This window comes from Mesoplodon densirostris, chromosome 6 (genome assembly GCF_025265405.1).
Source record: "Mesoplodon densirostris isolate mMesDen1 chromosome 6, mMesDen1 primary haplotype, whole genome shotgun sequence".
NCBI classification, from domain to species: domain Eukaryota; kingdom Metazoa; phylum Chordata; class Mammalia; order Artiodactyla; family Ziphiidae; genus Mesoplodon; species Mesoplodon densirostris.
The window spans coordinates 71,006,302-71,021,555 of record NC_082666.1 but is presented as its reverse complement, the minus strand read 5'-3'; the positions used below and the strand labels follow the sequence as shown (position 1 = coordinate 71,021,555).

General features: G+C 41.2%; 1 protein-coding gene and 1 non-coding gene across 2 annotated transcripts in view; both read left to right on the top strand.

The window, feature by feature from the left end:
* PDCD1LG2 (programmed cell death 1 ligand 2) overlaps positions 1–15,254 on the top strand; it is a 92,043-nt gene that overhangs the window by 48,362 nt on the left and 28,427 nt on the right. The window lies entirely within an intron of this gene.
* Positions 12,058–12,164, top strand: LOC132492858 (U6 spliceosomal RNA). Its single transcript, XR_009532913.1, has one exon. It is a non-coding gene; the product is annotated as a U6 spliceosomal RNA (small nuclear RNA).

Here is a 15,254-nt window from a genome sequence, read left to right as displayed (position 1 = left end):
GATGCTCTGAGTGCTCTTACCACTTAGGAAGTTACAAAGGTTTTAGGAACTCTGTGCCAGGAATTGGGGGCCGAGACCAATGTATATATTTTCTATTATCTCACAAAAGTAGGTTAAAACAGTGGCAGAATTGGGATAGAGGATATAAAGACGCTTCCATAGGTCCCTGCAAAGACTTCTAAGGTACCTTGTGCTTCTTGGAACATATTTGGAAAATCATGTAATAGAAGTGATCTTCTATGATCACTTTATTCTAAAGCCCACCTTATTTTTTGCGGTACGCAGGCCTCTCACTGCTGCGGCCTCTCCCGCTGCGGAGCACAGGCTCCTGACGCGCAGGCTCAGCAGCCATGGCCCACGGGCCCAGCCGCTCCGTGGCATGTGGGATCTTCCCGGACCGGGGCACGAACCCATGTCCCCTGCATCGGCAGGCGGACTGTCAACCACTGCGCCACCAGGGAAGCCCCTAAAGCCCACCTTATTTATCTAGCCACAGAATCCCCAGAAATGCCCACCCCACATCATGCTTCCTTTCCACACAGAGCACAGCTGTCCCAGGGAGGGAGAAGGGGCTGGAGGCATCAGGAATAGCCTCACTTACAGAAGTCTCTGTGTTTTTTATGGTTCTCTGTGGCTTTCAAGAGGTACACATAATGCACGATAATTCAGAGATAGGGGGAAAAATATCACTTTCGGCTGGGGATAATCAGGGAGGAGGAAAGGTTTCATGGAGGAGGTGACAGTTGAGCCAGGCAGAAAGAGAAATAGCAGACTATTCTAGATAGAGGGGACATGGGAGGGAAGGCAGAGAGACCAGAAGACATGAAGCCTCTGAAGGAAAAGGCATGTGATCTCATTTGGCAAGAGCCAGGTGTGGGAAGAGGGGAAAGATTGTTGGGGGCCATATCGTGAGCCATGAATTCTAGGCAAAGGAGATTAGATTTTACTCACCAGGCGTGGGTGCCTTGGTCAGGTCTCAGCAGGAGACAGAGGGCACATACAGAGGTGGGTAACTGAGGCAAGTTTACAAGTTTTTACTCTTTACAAAGACATGAGCAGGATGAGGGGAAACCAGTGAGGGATATTGGACATCCTGAGACTAGCAAGAGCAGGGACCAGTGACTGAGCCTCAGCCTGAAGGGGAAAGGGGAGGGAGAGTTACCAAAACACTGGTGAGAACAGCAATGGGAAAGGGTTGCCCACTGGAGCTGTGGGCTTTAACGGAGGAATAAAACTGACCTGCAAACTGTCCAGAAGGTGGCTGAGAAAGAGATACTCCAACCTCACCCTCCTATCCCCGATGCAATCTCCTTTCTCCCCTGAACTGAGGGAATGGAAACCAGAGGAAAGAAAGGCCAGTGATGCAATCTTGGGGTATGAACAGGACAGAGCAGGGTGGAGAGAGCATCTGCAGGAACAAACAGAAATATCTGGCACAATCGGAATTCTAAAATGCCTGAATAGGGAAACCCCAAGGACTTTGCTCCAGTATTTGAGCTGACTACAGCCCAGAGTACGGAGGAGAGAAGCCTCTTGCCACAGGTCTGGAGAGAAAAGCTGAAGATTTGGACTAGGGCAATGGTCGAGGGGGTGGAAAGAAAGATTTAAGCCATGCTGCCTTTTGAGCGTTTTTTTCTAACTCCAGTTTTCTCACTCCAATCTGATTTTGAGAGGTTATGTATTTTCTAGTCAGAAAAACGATTTTCCTATTTGTTGACTTTTCTCCCCAGATTTGAATCTGTGGCCTGATGAGCTGGAGTGACCTGATGGGACATCCTCAACAAACTTCTAGACTCTGAACAAGAATCCCTTGGCCTGCAGAGCTTGTTGTGTGCACCTTTCAAATGCCTTTGTGTGAGCCAGCACTTTGATCTGGAGACTGCAGCAAGACTAGGCAGCACCTGCCAAGGTGTACTTACGGAAGTCAGGCAGCCACCCCTCCACTGATCTGGGCTCTCACTCCTGCAGCCCATGGGTCCAATCACACACTACTGCAGTTTAGAAAAAGACCACACTGGTTGCTGGACCCCAGTGAGTGTCCTCAGGCTCTTTGTTGCTTCTGGATAGGAAACAAAAGGAATTATTTCCCCCTAAGTTTCCAAAGTGATTTCCAGAAGCAGAGACCAGTGGAAATTTCCAGTTACAGAAGTAGACAGATTGCCAGTAGAGTTACTTTTATCTGTAGTTTCCTCTGGCTACTGGACAAGCCTATTGAGACTGCGAGCTCACAGACAGGGCTTTATACAAAGTCAAGCCATAATTGACACGTTTTGTGGCTTACAGGAATCTTGCAAGCATCTGAGTTGTTCTAATGAAGTATTTAAGCATTTAAGTACACAGAGTGGTCAACTACAAATTGTGGAAAAAAGCCATTGAGTATTATTTGTGAGGTCTGAATCACAAAGCATTGGTTTTAACCTGTAATGGCACCATATTGAATGGTGCTTTTTTTTAAAACTACATCCTTCCTTCAAAAAATTCTGTCTCCTTAACCTCAGAAGCCAATGATACACATTTTAATTTTTGGCATGCTAATATGCTACTTCTGCAAACATTTCAGATGAGTAGCCATGATGGTCAAAGCCCCAGACTAAGTCTCCTTTCCTTACCCTCTATATGAGTTTAAACTTAACCTTTCAGTGGCTCTGTTTCTAGGTCTGTGATACGGTGATACTCACTAGCTGAGGCCTTTGATGGTCAGCACTAGAAATCCTGTGAGATCCCATTATGGGTGTGTCAAGGAGGAGGGTAACTGGACGTGGTGACATCAGGCTAATCATGTTAAATTTGGTCTTTGTGCTGGGACCACAAAGCTCAGGACCTTAGTTGACCCCTAAACTATCCAAATGTAAACATTATCAAGCATGACAGATGGATGAGTGGGCCTGAAGCAAACTCTTTAACTGGTGTACAGACTAAGAATAATTTTAGGTTTATGGGAATGAAGGGGTGTGAAAGTGAGTAACACACAAATAATATAACATCTCAGTTTCTTCTGTAGACATCAAAGAATGCCGTTGAAGAATAAAACTCAATTGTTTATTCTTCAACGTGTTCTGATGTCCTACTTTTGGCTAAGTCATTTCTTCAGGGCCCATCCAGGTCAGTAGGTTTAATGTTCCATCAGGCCAGTTGGCTCCCATAGGTTTAAAAGCCTTTGAGGCACACTCGGATGCCCTCTTCAGAAGGGCAGGTCCCATGGTTTGGTCTGGGGTCCCTGCTGGAGAAGCAGCACCTCCTAAGGCTGCAAAGATCAGAGCAGGCAGACAAGGCCTTCTCCCTGAAGAAGCAAGTCTCTACATGCTGAGCCCCACCTCCCCACAGATATGTGGCTGGCATGCTGCATCCTTGGGTGGTAATATTTAACTCTATTAGGAACCTGATGGCATAATGGTTTCCATCAAAATACCACCATCTTTAGTCCTAGATTGGGGCTATTTTCTGAAATACCAAATAGGGACAGGGCTGCCTACCTCCAATATTCCGAAATTCAGGGTTCTTTGGGGAAGAAGACCATTAGGCATGTGTCCTAGTGAGAGGAACATTCTACACTACAGCCTACAGTCATAACGTCTAACATTTACCAAGTACTTAATAGATGCCCAATATTGTTTAGCGTTTTATACATGTCATTGGAATGCGTTCTCTCAAAACCCTCTGAAAAAGGCACTATTTACGTCTCCATTTTAAAGAAGGAAACTGAGGCACAGAGAGGTTAAGAAATTTGGTTAAGGCTGCCTGTTTAGTTTGGAAGGGATAGAGTTAGGGCAATGAAACCATATTCATCATACCCCACCGTGTGTCCTGATTTCCTACCCGATGGGACTTTAAGGTGGGATTTTACTGGTTACATACACCATGTGGTCTTTTTTTGCTGGCCTAGGATTAATTTCACTCTTACTTTTTCCAAAGAGGCACTACAGGAGGGTGGATGGAGGAGAGGCTCTGACATGAGAGATTCCAAGCCCAGCTCAACTATATATGAATTATACAACTTTGCATGTATCATTTGATCTCTCTAACCATCCGTTTCCTTATCTAAAAGATGAATACAGGGCTTCCCTGGTGGCACAGTGGTTGAGAGTCCGCCTGCCGATGCAGGAGACGCGGGTTTGTGCCCCGGTCCGGGAAGATCCCACATGCCGCGGAGTGGCTGGGCCCGTGAGCCATGGCCGCTGAGCCTGCGCGTCCGGAGCCTGTGCTCTGCAATGGGAGAGGCCACAACAGTGAGAGGCCCACGTACCGCAAAAAAATAAATAAATAAAAGATGAATACAGTCGTCCCTCGGTATCTGCACGGGATTGGCTCCAGGACCCCCTCAGATACCAAGTCTGTAGATGTTCAAGTCCCTTATATAAAATAGTGCTGTATTTTTGTATACCTATGCACATCCTCCCCCATATTTTAAATCATCTCCAGATTACTTATAATACCCAATGAATGTAAATGCTTAAGCGAATAGCTGTAAATACAAAGTAAATGCTATGTAATAGTTGCTGGTACACGGCAAATTCAGGTTATGCTTTTTGGAACTTCCTTCAATTTTTTTTTCTAATATTTTCAGTCCTCGGTTGACTTCCTAGATGTGGAACCTGTGGATATGAGGGGCCAGCTGTAATATAAGACAGGTAGTTAACATCTTCCTTTATCAGGCAGTTAGCTTATACAGTACATGGTAAATACCTGTTAAATAACAAGTATCATCGGTAATCCCTGATGTACCAGCCACTATTTCTTGCCAAACAGACAGTGTCCTGACACTATTAAGCTAATCTGTCTGCAGGATATTTCTCCTGAATCCTAGCCCTAAGGGAGAAGTGAGTTATGCTCCAAGGATTTCCAGCCAAGGAGTTTTGTGTCCCCTGGCTCTTCTGTACACGCTGAATTCTCCAGCTAAGTCAGAGGGCTCACCAGTCTGGCTTGTGTTATCCCCTTCACCTGGAACATCTCCTTTCTGGGACCTCAATTCTCCCTTGCAAAACCCTATCCATCCGTCAGATGCCAGCTCTACCAGTGAGTATTTTCTGTTTTTCTCCAGTTGAATATGAGCTGTCTTTACTTTGGGCAGAGCAGTGTTTTCTTTGTCCCTCTCTAAAGCAGTTATCTTTTTCAGTTTTGAATCATGAGGATTTGAGCACATTTTATATCTTCCCCTTAGACTATAAGCTCCTGGAGGGCAAGGAGAGAGTGAGATTTTGTCATTCCTGCAGCATCTTTTATGTGATAGATGCCTCAGGCATGATTGGCTCTGAGACTCGTTATAATATTAGAGAAAATGGCTACACTTAACATTCTTACTTATTATGACCTTACTATGATTGGCTGAAAAGTATATGATGGCAATCCTCAAAACAAAAGAGCTAGATGAGTTCTAAGTCTTTTTTTGAAAAAGTACCTTTTACAAAGAAAGCAAAAATAGCATTTGGGAGAGTTTGAGGAATTGAGAAAGATCAAACAAACAAAAATCACCTATGATCTCATCATCCAAGCACAAGTATTTTCATTTTTGTTGTTGGCATTTGCTCTTTGTCCAGACATGTACATAATTTTGGCTATTGTTGTTAGCATGTCATTTTCTGTCCTTTTTTTCAAATTTGTCACTGTGTATAAGTTCACAGCTATGTTGCTGACTAGTCTTCCTAATTATCATTTTTAATGGCTGCATGGCTTACAGATCCATGATGAACTGGAACTGGGCCCAAACTCCGCTTATCACCTGATCACTCTAAACCCCTATTTTGACCACTGGATCACAGTGGTATTTGGAGTTCCTAAGAATTAGTGTCATTTCAGAGCAGTGTTTTGGAATTCCTGAAAAGTTTGGGTATTTCCATTTCCCCCAGTGCACAGACACCTTAGTAAATGACTTAACATTCCTTTGAGGATGGCTTGGAGGAAGATCTATGGCAATTATTTGCGACGTTGTTACACGGTCCTTTCTTAAGGGGTCCAATTCTCCTCTTCATCCAGGAGCTTCAGATCTGTGAACTGGTAGGGTCTGGGAATTGGGGAAGAAGCTATGATTCTCAGTTCTAATAATTCAAGTCAGATTTCTATCATATAGATCAAGTAGTGCTTTGGTAGGTCAGCCACCTACGTCTTAGCCACCCCCCACCAAAGATTCCTGTTAGTAAAGAATTCGGATTGCCACTCTGGGATCCCATCATCTCCATTGAAATCAGGAAGCCCATCTCAAGGGCAGCATTACCCAACATCAACCTCAGCCTACAGAAAACAGCTACCTGCTGGGGCTCCGTCACTGATGCATTTCTCAATGCTTTAGTGAAGGAAACATTCCTTGGACCCTCTCAAGATGAGGAAAGACACTCAGGTTACACATGATAAATTACTCCATTATTCCTATCTCCCTAAGCCTTTAGAATCCTTCCTGAACATTATTCCAGAGAAATTCTATCAAGTCAACATCATTGAATATATTGCTGATCACAGGTTTCAGCCAGCCAACCAAGCAAACACAGCCACTCCCATCTGCTCAAACTCATACATTTGTTTCACCTAGCTTTTGCTGTATAACAAAACTTAGTGGCTTATTTTTATCACTTATGCTTTTATGATTTTGTAGGTTAGCAATTTGGGCTGGGCTCAGCTGGGGCACTTCTTCTTTACATGTTGTCAGCTGGGCTCACTCATGCGTCTGCAGTCAGTCTGGCAGTTTGACAGATTGGCTCTAGGATGCTGGTCTGAGCTGACCTTACATGTCTTGGAGTTGGTGCTGGTTAATTGGGCCATGCATCTCCAGCAGGTTAGTCGAGGTTTCTTCAACATGGAAGCTGGTCCAAAACAGGAAAAAAGAGGCAAGCCCCAACATGCAAGGGCTTTTCAGGTTTCTGTTTGCATCATATTTGCTAAGGTCTCATTGGCCAAAACAAGTCAAACATCCATGCCAAAAAATTAGGGTGGGCATGATATACAGAGTGGCATGATATACAGAGGGCATGAGGGCATGATATACAGAGTGGCATGATTCTCTGGGGGCTATTGTTGTAACGATTTACCATAGCATTAAGTCCAAAAATCTATAGAAAGTGCATTATATCAGGGCTACCTAAATTTGGCCCCAAGCCAATGTTATATTCTGTTCTCCTTGGCCTGATACCTTAGAATCCATCCTCTGTTGTATTAGATAGGTTTCTTCTGATATAAATTTAACGAAATCATGTTATTCTTTTGAAGTATAAGCTTTTTCCTCCTGAACAAGACTCTGCCCTTCTCCCCCTGAATCTGCTGGGATCTGACTCTAGGCCATGAGAGTTGGGAGCAAAAGAGTTTAAAATGAATAGGGATCTCCATGCAAGATAACTGCCTCATATATGGTCATTACAGGTTTTCAAGCAAAGGAAGGCTAGTATCATCAAATAGGAAATGAGAGGCTCATTCCACTATCAAGGGAAGCTCAGGGATACATGGGGTATTCAAGATTCTCAGCTTCATCCAAGTCCACTCAAATGTTTCCATTCCTACTCTCACAGTCCTATCCCTTCCAAAATACTGCCTAAACTTTGACGTGTAAGATTTGGCCAGTCTGTGGATGCTTGGTTTGTGTCTGATTTTTTTAGACATGTCTGTCCTTTATGTAGAGGGAATAAGAGATACTCTTAGGGGCAAGCTTAGGAGCCCTCTGATGCTCTGAAGATGATTTGAGCTGAAAGATCTGCGCTTGTTATTTTCTTCCTGCAAGCACCATAGCACAGTCAGAAGTAGCCGTCTCACCTTACATTCCTTACACTCTTCTTCACAGCCATAATGATCACACGCAGCAGTTATTGATCTCCAAAAGCCAGCCTCCCAGTGGCCCTCAAACCTGGGAAGAATAGAAGATAATTTAATAAATCATGATGCCATTACATGCCATAAATTACCACTTCCCATTTTCCATTGGTGAAGAGCTCAGCTCTCAGTTCAAAGTGAATCAATCCAGAATCCTGGTTTGAAAGTCTGTTTCCTAGGACCACTCCTAGTATCAAATACTGTATCAGCCAGGGCTCCATAAGGAAAATAGGGTATACTTAATATAAGGAATTGGTTATAAAAATATTAGAAAGCAGAAAGAGCAAAAAGTGATACCAAAGAAACCCAAATGTTAGAACTGCAGAGAACAGCTACCTTTCTACTGTCTGCTGCTACAGACACATTCAGGAACTGGAAATAAGAGGGAATTCTCCTCCTCCCACATTCCGGTCTCCTAGGATTTCGCATTTATTGAACAGGAAGCCAGCTGGCAAAGAAGGCTGATAAATGAGGTTTACTGAATCAAAGCCCAGAACAGAGTAGAGGAAGGTAGGCTTGGAACTAAGAACAAGAGGTAAATAAACAACCTGTTCCTGAATCAGAACTTATCTGGGTAATGGAGGTGTATTCCTTGAGAGAGGAAAATACAGAGATGATGAATTCCAATTAGACTGTAGCACAAGGAACTTTCTTAAACTTTGTGGCATCTCACCATGTAACAAGGGCCTATTATATATTTCTTGATTAATTGAAAAGGAAATAGCAACTGGGAACTGCTTTGGCCATGAGTTTTGGACAAAATTATTTTTAAATGCACTTTGTAGAAGAATTTATATCAGTTGTACCATTTGGTTACAAGTGAAAGAAAACCTGATGCAAACTGGCTTAAATTAAAAAGCAGAATGTGTCAGCTTATGTTAACTGAAGAGCCAAAGGTGCAGCTGGGCACAGGGGTCTAACAATGTCTTCAGGATCCAGGTTCTTTCCCCAGTCTCTTCACACTGTTTCCTTTTTTGTTGACTCTACTTTCAAAAAACGTTTCCCTTCATGATCGCAAGTTGGTTGCAGTAGTTACTAAACCTTCCATGTTCAAATCCACAAGAAAAAAAAAAAAGCCATTTTTTCCAGCATTCACCGAAAATTCAAATATTAACTCTGGACAAGTTTATGTCATATGCCCTCTCCTAAACCAGTCACTGGAAGGACAAAAAAGAATATGTGAATGATGTCTTAAGTCTGGAGCTCCACTCAGTACATATGAACTGAAAGTAGGGAATGCAATATGTCCCCAAATTAGGAATGGCTGCTGGAGAGGAAACATCAATGTCCACTATCAAAGCCATTTATTTAATTAGTCAACAATTGATGAGCTCTTACTATCCACAAGGCTCTGGGGATTTAAGATGGCTAAATCATGGTCTTTATCTTCAAGGAGTTCACCACTATGCTGAGAAGACAAAGATTAATGTAACCCTGGTGTCTGCTAGATGTTGGGACAGATGCATAAGAATCCTAGTGATGTCCTTTGTGCTGAGATGTTGGAGTGCCCAAATATATCTGTGGGCTTTTCCTGGAATGTATAGCATAAGATGTCAGAAGCCTATTCTAAGAAAAGTGTTACTATCATATAAGACCTTTGAGGAAAAATACTTCCAAAACATCACATTTTCAGAAGTTGATCATCCTGCCTTTCCTGATGATATACTTCCTACATATATGGGATTTAGATGTGTTAAAATGCTGGGAAGGGTTTGGACTATATGTTCTTCCTTGGGTTGAGCTTGAAACATTAGATTAACCACATCATGGTGCCACTGGCCATCATGAGGTTAATTGTTGATCATTATAGATAACTTTCAAGCCATGTGCCAGACATTGTTCTATTTGCTTTACACGTATCACCTCAGTTAAACTTCACAATTCAATGAAATAGAGACAATTAATGTCTCTATTTTACCCGCAAGCAAACTAAAGCCCAGTGAAATTAAACAAATTGCTCATGTCACATAGCAGAGCAAGATCTTAAGATTCTGTAAGCCAGCCATGGTCCTAGACCTATAACACAGTCAAGCTCTCATCATATGGTATTTTGTAATTACATATGTGTTTGGTTTCCTCCAAAAGCCTGCATCGTACCTAGGAACAGGAACTGGATTTTTATTCATTTATGTAGTCCCAGAACCCAATACAATATTGGCACATAGAAGATACTTAACAAATACTGTGGAATTGAGTTGAAGGCACATGCATGGAGTCTAGGAAAGAGAGGTCAATGTGGAAAAGTGTGATGGTGAATCCCAAGCACATCCAGCGGAAAGGGGTCCCTGTCCCTCCAGCACATGCATTGCTACCACCTGTCTGGTCTATCCCTCCAGTGGTGATGGATGCATCCGATTCACATAGCTTGATGACATCAGCCATTAAAATCATCCCAGCCACCGTCCCCCCTTCCTACCCCATCCTGATTCTCTGGTTACTGAGCAAACTGATTATAATTTGACTTTTCATATAGATTCTCTACGGGAATAGAATGTTCTGAAGCAATTTCTGATCTGCACATTAATAGTATTTCTTATTATAGAAAAGTCCTAGGAATTTGGTTAGCATGATCCAGTTTTTTAGTCTGATTCTGAGTGTACTGACAAAATCAGTTTTCTGGACCTTCAAGGTAAGACCTTGGTGATGCCAATAAGAAATTTTTTTCTGTAAGGATGCTTATGGTGGTCATCAGCTGCATCTTGTCTATAACTGTGTATTCTCAAAAGCAGGCTCCACTTAGGAGAAGCAAACTCAAAGACAGCAGCATGTTTTTTGCTCATTTCTGTGTGTTCTATAAAAATAGAATTCCATTTTAAAGCAGAACAGCTGCAAGAAGTACAGAGGAAGCAACTAATGCCTGAAATTTTGTGTTGTGCAGATTGAAGTGGAATATAATCAGGCTGCTTGGTCAAATCAGGCAACGTGCCAGTGTCTCAGTTTTCCTTGCTTTAAAATTCAAAAAATGAAAGGCTCAACTTACAGGTCATTTAAAATTGAAATCAAAACAAAACTTAAGTGGGCCTTTTAGATCATTACATTGGCAAAAGCTTTTTAAAATTATAACGCATAATGCTCCAGAGCACGTTAAATTGATAGTCTCATAAGTTGTTAGTGGTCATATAAATCAGTACAATGTTTTTTGGAAGTTGATTTGTCTATAGAACAGAGGTCTTACAGTTTGTCATACCATTTGTTCGAGGAATTCTACAGTATGTTAATCTACTCTAATCTGAGAAAATAGTCAAAAAATATAGAAAAAGTTATAGACGTGGAGAGGTTCATTGTAAATATAAATATATAATTTTTTAAAAAGCTTTGCCATAACACTGAAAGAAAAAAGAAACATACAAAACTCGATACTTGCTTAGATTACTCTTAAGTTTTAAAAAAATGAACTCAAAAAAAAAAGTGCTTGGATATATAGCAAGAATCATGTCAAGATTCATACTTTTACCCAAAAATACCATTCCAAGGATTTTCTTAAAGGAAATCCATAGACTAAAGTGAAATAGGTATTATATGAAAAAGTACATTACAGTGTTATCTATGGCCCCAAACTGGAACTAACCTGTCAAACAAAACAGAAGTGAATTAGTCATAGTGACTGGTATTTGCATTACAGACTAAATAGTAATCTAGTCATAAAAATGACAGTTATAAAGATTATATAGAAATATGAAATAATTATGATATAATTTTAAGTAGAAAAATAGTTTCTATATATTGAGTACTTACCATGAGCCTGTCACTATGTTGCTCATTTTATACACATTATCTCTTTTCGTGCTCACAGAACCTGAGGAGTAGGTAGAGTGCTATCCTCAGCGACAGAGAAGAAAATTGAGACAAAGTTGCTTAGTAATTTTCCCTAGATCACAGAGTTCATACAGCGGTATTCAAACCTAAGCTAACTGATATCAAAGCCATTTCTCCTTATCCAACATGCTATAAAAGCCCTAGACACCTGAAGATAATAAGCAAAAGTTAATATAAAATATATATGGAGAGAGAGAAAAAAAATCAGAGTGGAGCAATAGTGTGGGTGGTCTTATAATAACTGTCTCCTTTCTATTACAATGTTAAGTCCAAACAAACAAAAAAGTAAATAAATAAAATTTTAAAAGTGAGAATGGTACAAAAGGCTGGAAAGAAGTATACTAAAGTATTAATAGGGTTTTGTTAAAGAGGTAGAGTTTGGTGTAATTTCCCTCCTTTCTCTATTTTACAAGATTTTTTGATAATGTATAGTACTTTTGTAAAATATTTTAAGTGCTCACTTCAGCAGCACATATGCTAAAATTGGAAAGATTCAGAGAAGGTTAGCATGGCCCCTGCACAAGGATGACACGCAATTTCATGAAGCATTTCATATATAGATCGATATAGATATATATCGATATATATCTATATGTCCTCTGTGATATGGAATCCAGAGCTCTGTAAAGCTTATTGATCATTGATTCACTGTGATGTTCAGAAACAGCAGTGGTATTCCTGGCAGTATAAGTGTTATTAGGAATACAGTATATCTGTCATTCGTTTCAAAAATTCTGTGGGTTAATTTCCAGAGAGTCCTTTTCTATTTTTAAAGGTTTGAGAAGAAAATCTAAAAGCTCATGTTCCTTCCTTCTTTTTCTTCCCTCCTCACCTTTGCTTTCTTAACTGCAAAATTAGTATGGTGATAACAGTAACCCTCTCTGTTGATGTGATGAGTATGTGGGCAATTTTTATTTTCATTATATTCCTGTGTTTGAAAGGTTTTGAAAAACTTATTTAACAATTTTAACCTAAAAAATAATCTTTAAACTTAATGTTTTAAATTATTAAATTTAAATTGAATTCAAAAGATTTTTAGAATATTTTGAAATTTTAGAAATTCAGTGTTTATTGAAAATCCAAATGTGGCACAAATACCAAGTATAATGGTATTTTTGGAAAAATTCTTATATGCACGACTCGTGTTTTTCCTCTTTCTGGTACAAGCTTTCACCTGTGTTTTAAAGAGACTCTAAAGAGAAACTAAAAGGAAAGTTTACTAAGTGAAAGTTTGAGCAGGTTCTGGGGTTGCCAGCATACTGCCTGCTTCATTGAATGTCACATTGGCCTCTGCACACAACGCATGACTGGGCTGTGACAGAGCACATGACACACATGTGACAGGACGGGCTGCTCACGTCCTTTCCAAGTAATGCTCTGGGGAGTAGTCCTCAAGAACCACTCTCCTAAAAGCAGAAAATTCAGGGGTGGGGAGCAAGAGGGGTCTTTCCAAAAACACAAAAACTTTTCTGAGTGTTCTAAAAATGAAGAAAAGGAAAGAACAGTGAGTACTAGATGTTAAAATGTGGCATTTGAAAGCTGTTAGGAAAAATGCCAGGCTGACAGGCTCCAGCTATATCCCCCAGAGTCAAAATGAAAAGTTCAAGCCCAGGCTGACAGAGGCCCTACTTTTCTGAGTGTTCATCAGTGAGATGGGGAATTCATCTGACTACCCGGAAAGCATCTCCTCCCTTTCTGAGCTGCTGGAAGTTAAGGTTTAATCCCCAGGATCTATCAGATTCTGTCTTGGAAGTTTGAACCCCAGTCAGCATTGTATGAGATGTTGTGAGAGATACAAAGTCTATATTAGGTATGCTTCACCCTGGGGAATTTATAGGAAGTGGGAGGAATACATCACACACAGGAAAAGTTATGTAAAAAACAAGGCCACGTAAAATTGTCTTTCTAATTTTTAAAAAATTTTTATTGGAGTATAGTTGCTTTACAATGTTGTAGTAGTTTCTGCTGTACGGCAAAGTGAATCAGTTCTATGTATACATATATCCCCTCTTTTTTAGATTTCCTTCCCATTTAGGTCACCACAGAGCACTGAGTAGAGTTCCCTGTGCTATACAGCAGGTTTTCATTAGTTATCTATTTTATACATAGTAGCGTATATATGTCAATTCCAATCTCCCAATTCATCCCATACCCACTCCCCCCCTTGATATCCATAAGTTTGTTCTCTACATCTGTGTCTATTTCTGCTTTGCAGATAAGTTCATCTATACCATTTTTCTAGATTCCACATATAAGCGATATTATATGATATTTGTTTTTCTCTTTCTGACATACTTCATTCTGTAATGAGTGGAACAGATCATAAGACAAAGGAATTCAGAGTGGGTGAAGGAATTCAGAGCTCCCATGGGAGGGAGAAGAACAAGAGACCGGGGTGGGGGGCGGTGATGAGAAATGCACAGGGCCTGGAGAATTTTCCATGATGAGTAGGGAGTAGCTAAGTCATGGGGCCGGGGATGATATTAAAAAACCACCAACTTGCTCAGCAGTGGCCCTGGCTGATCAGAGTGGATACTGGTCCAAATGCTGGAAAAGCATTCTGGAAGCTCCTTGCTGAGCCAGGAGTTACTTCTGTAGTTGTTAGATTGTGGGAATATCAGGGGGTTCCTGGAGGAGCAGGGAGTCCTGGGACATGGCCAGGGTGGTGCTGGGGCACTCAGGATGCTTGAGGCAGTGGCTATTTTCTATTCATTTCTATCTGCTACAATGATGCAACCATACCTGTGAGTATCTGCTGAAAATCAGCCTTGAATGAGGGCAAATGGTATAACAAGAACATTTACAACTTGCTTTTGCATATGGTATTTCATTTGATCTACCTATCTCTCAGCCTATCTATCTATCTACCCATCTGTGTAACTAGCCATCTATCTGTGTCTCTCTGTCTGTGTATTTGTTAATCTGTCTTTCTGTCTGTCCATGAAAGAATGAAAACAAACTCAGTGTCCCTGGGTGCTGGACACTCAGCTGGGTGCCAAGTTGAGGAACCTGTCCAGAGTTGCAATTGTCACATGGGCCTTTCATTTCTTTTACCACTGATTTAGTGTAAGCACTATACTAGTCACTAGGGATACAGAGATAGTGAAACATCATCCCTGTCCTCAAGGGGCTTGCAGGTCACAGAAACCCTCTTTCTAACCTTTTACACAGGTGATATCGTATGCAGAAAGAAGAGATGTCACAAGATGATTAAAATGGGGAAAGCAGCGTGGGTATGTGTGGGTGGAGCAGCCCATGAAGGGCCTTTACCCTGGTGATGATACCAACCCCTTTAGTCACTAAGGGGAGTGACCAGAACCTGCTGGTTTGGCCAATGGGGGGCACCAAACCAAGGGAGGGAAAAGTAATTCTGTAAGGACTGGAAGGAAGTCAAACACAACCTCTCAGCCAAGTGTTTGGGCCATGAATTTTTGCTGCAAGGTTTTATGTTTTCTGGAGGTCATTTACAGAATTAAGTAGGAGTCACCCTGGGCAATACTGGTAAGGGCGAAGAACTAGAATTCTCAGACACTTTCTTTTGGAGCCTGAGACAGAAGAAGGCAGATGAGAGAAATAGCGTGCTGTGGTGGTGCTCAGACTTTTAACCTCAAAACACTGAAGGATAATTCAACACTCTCCATTAGTAACAG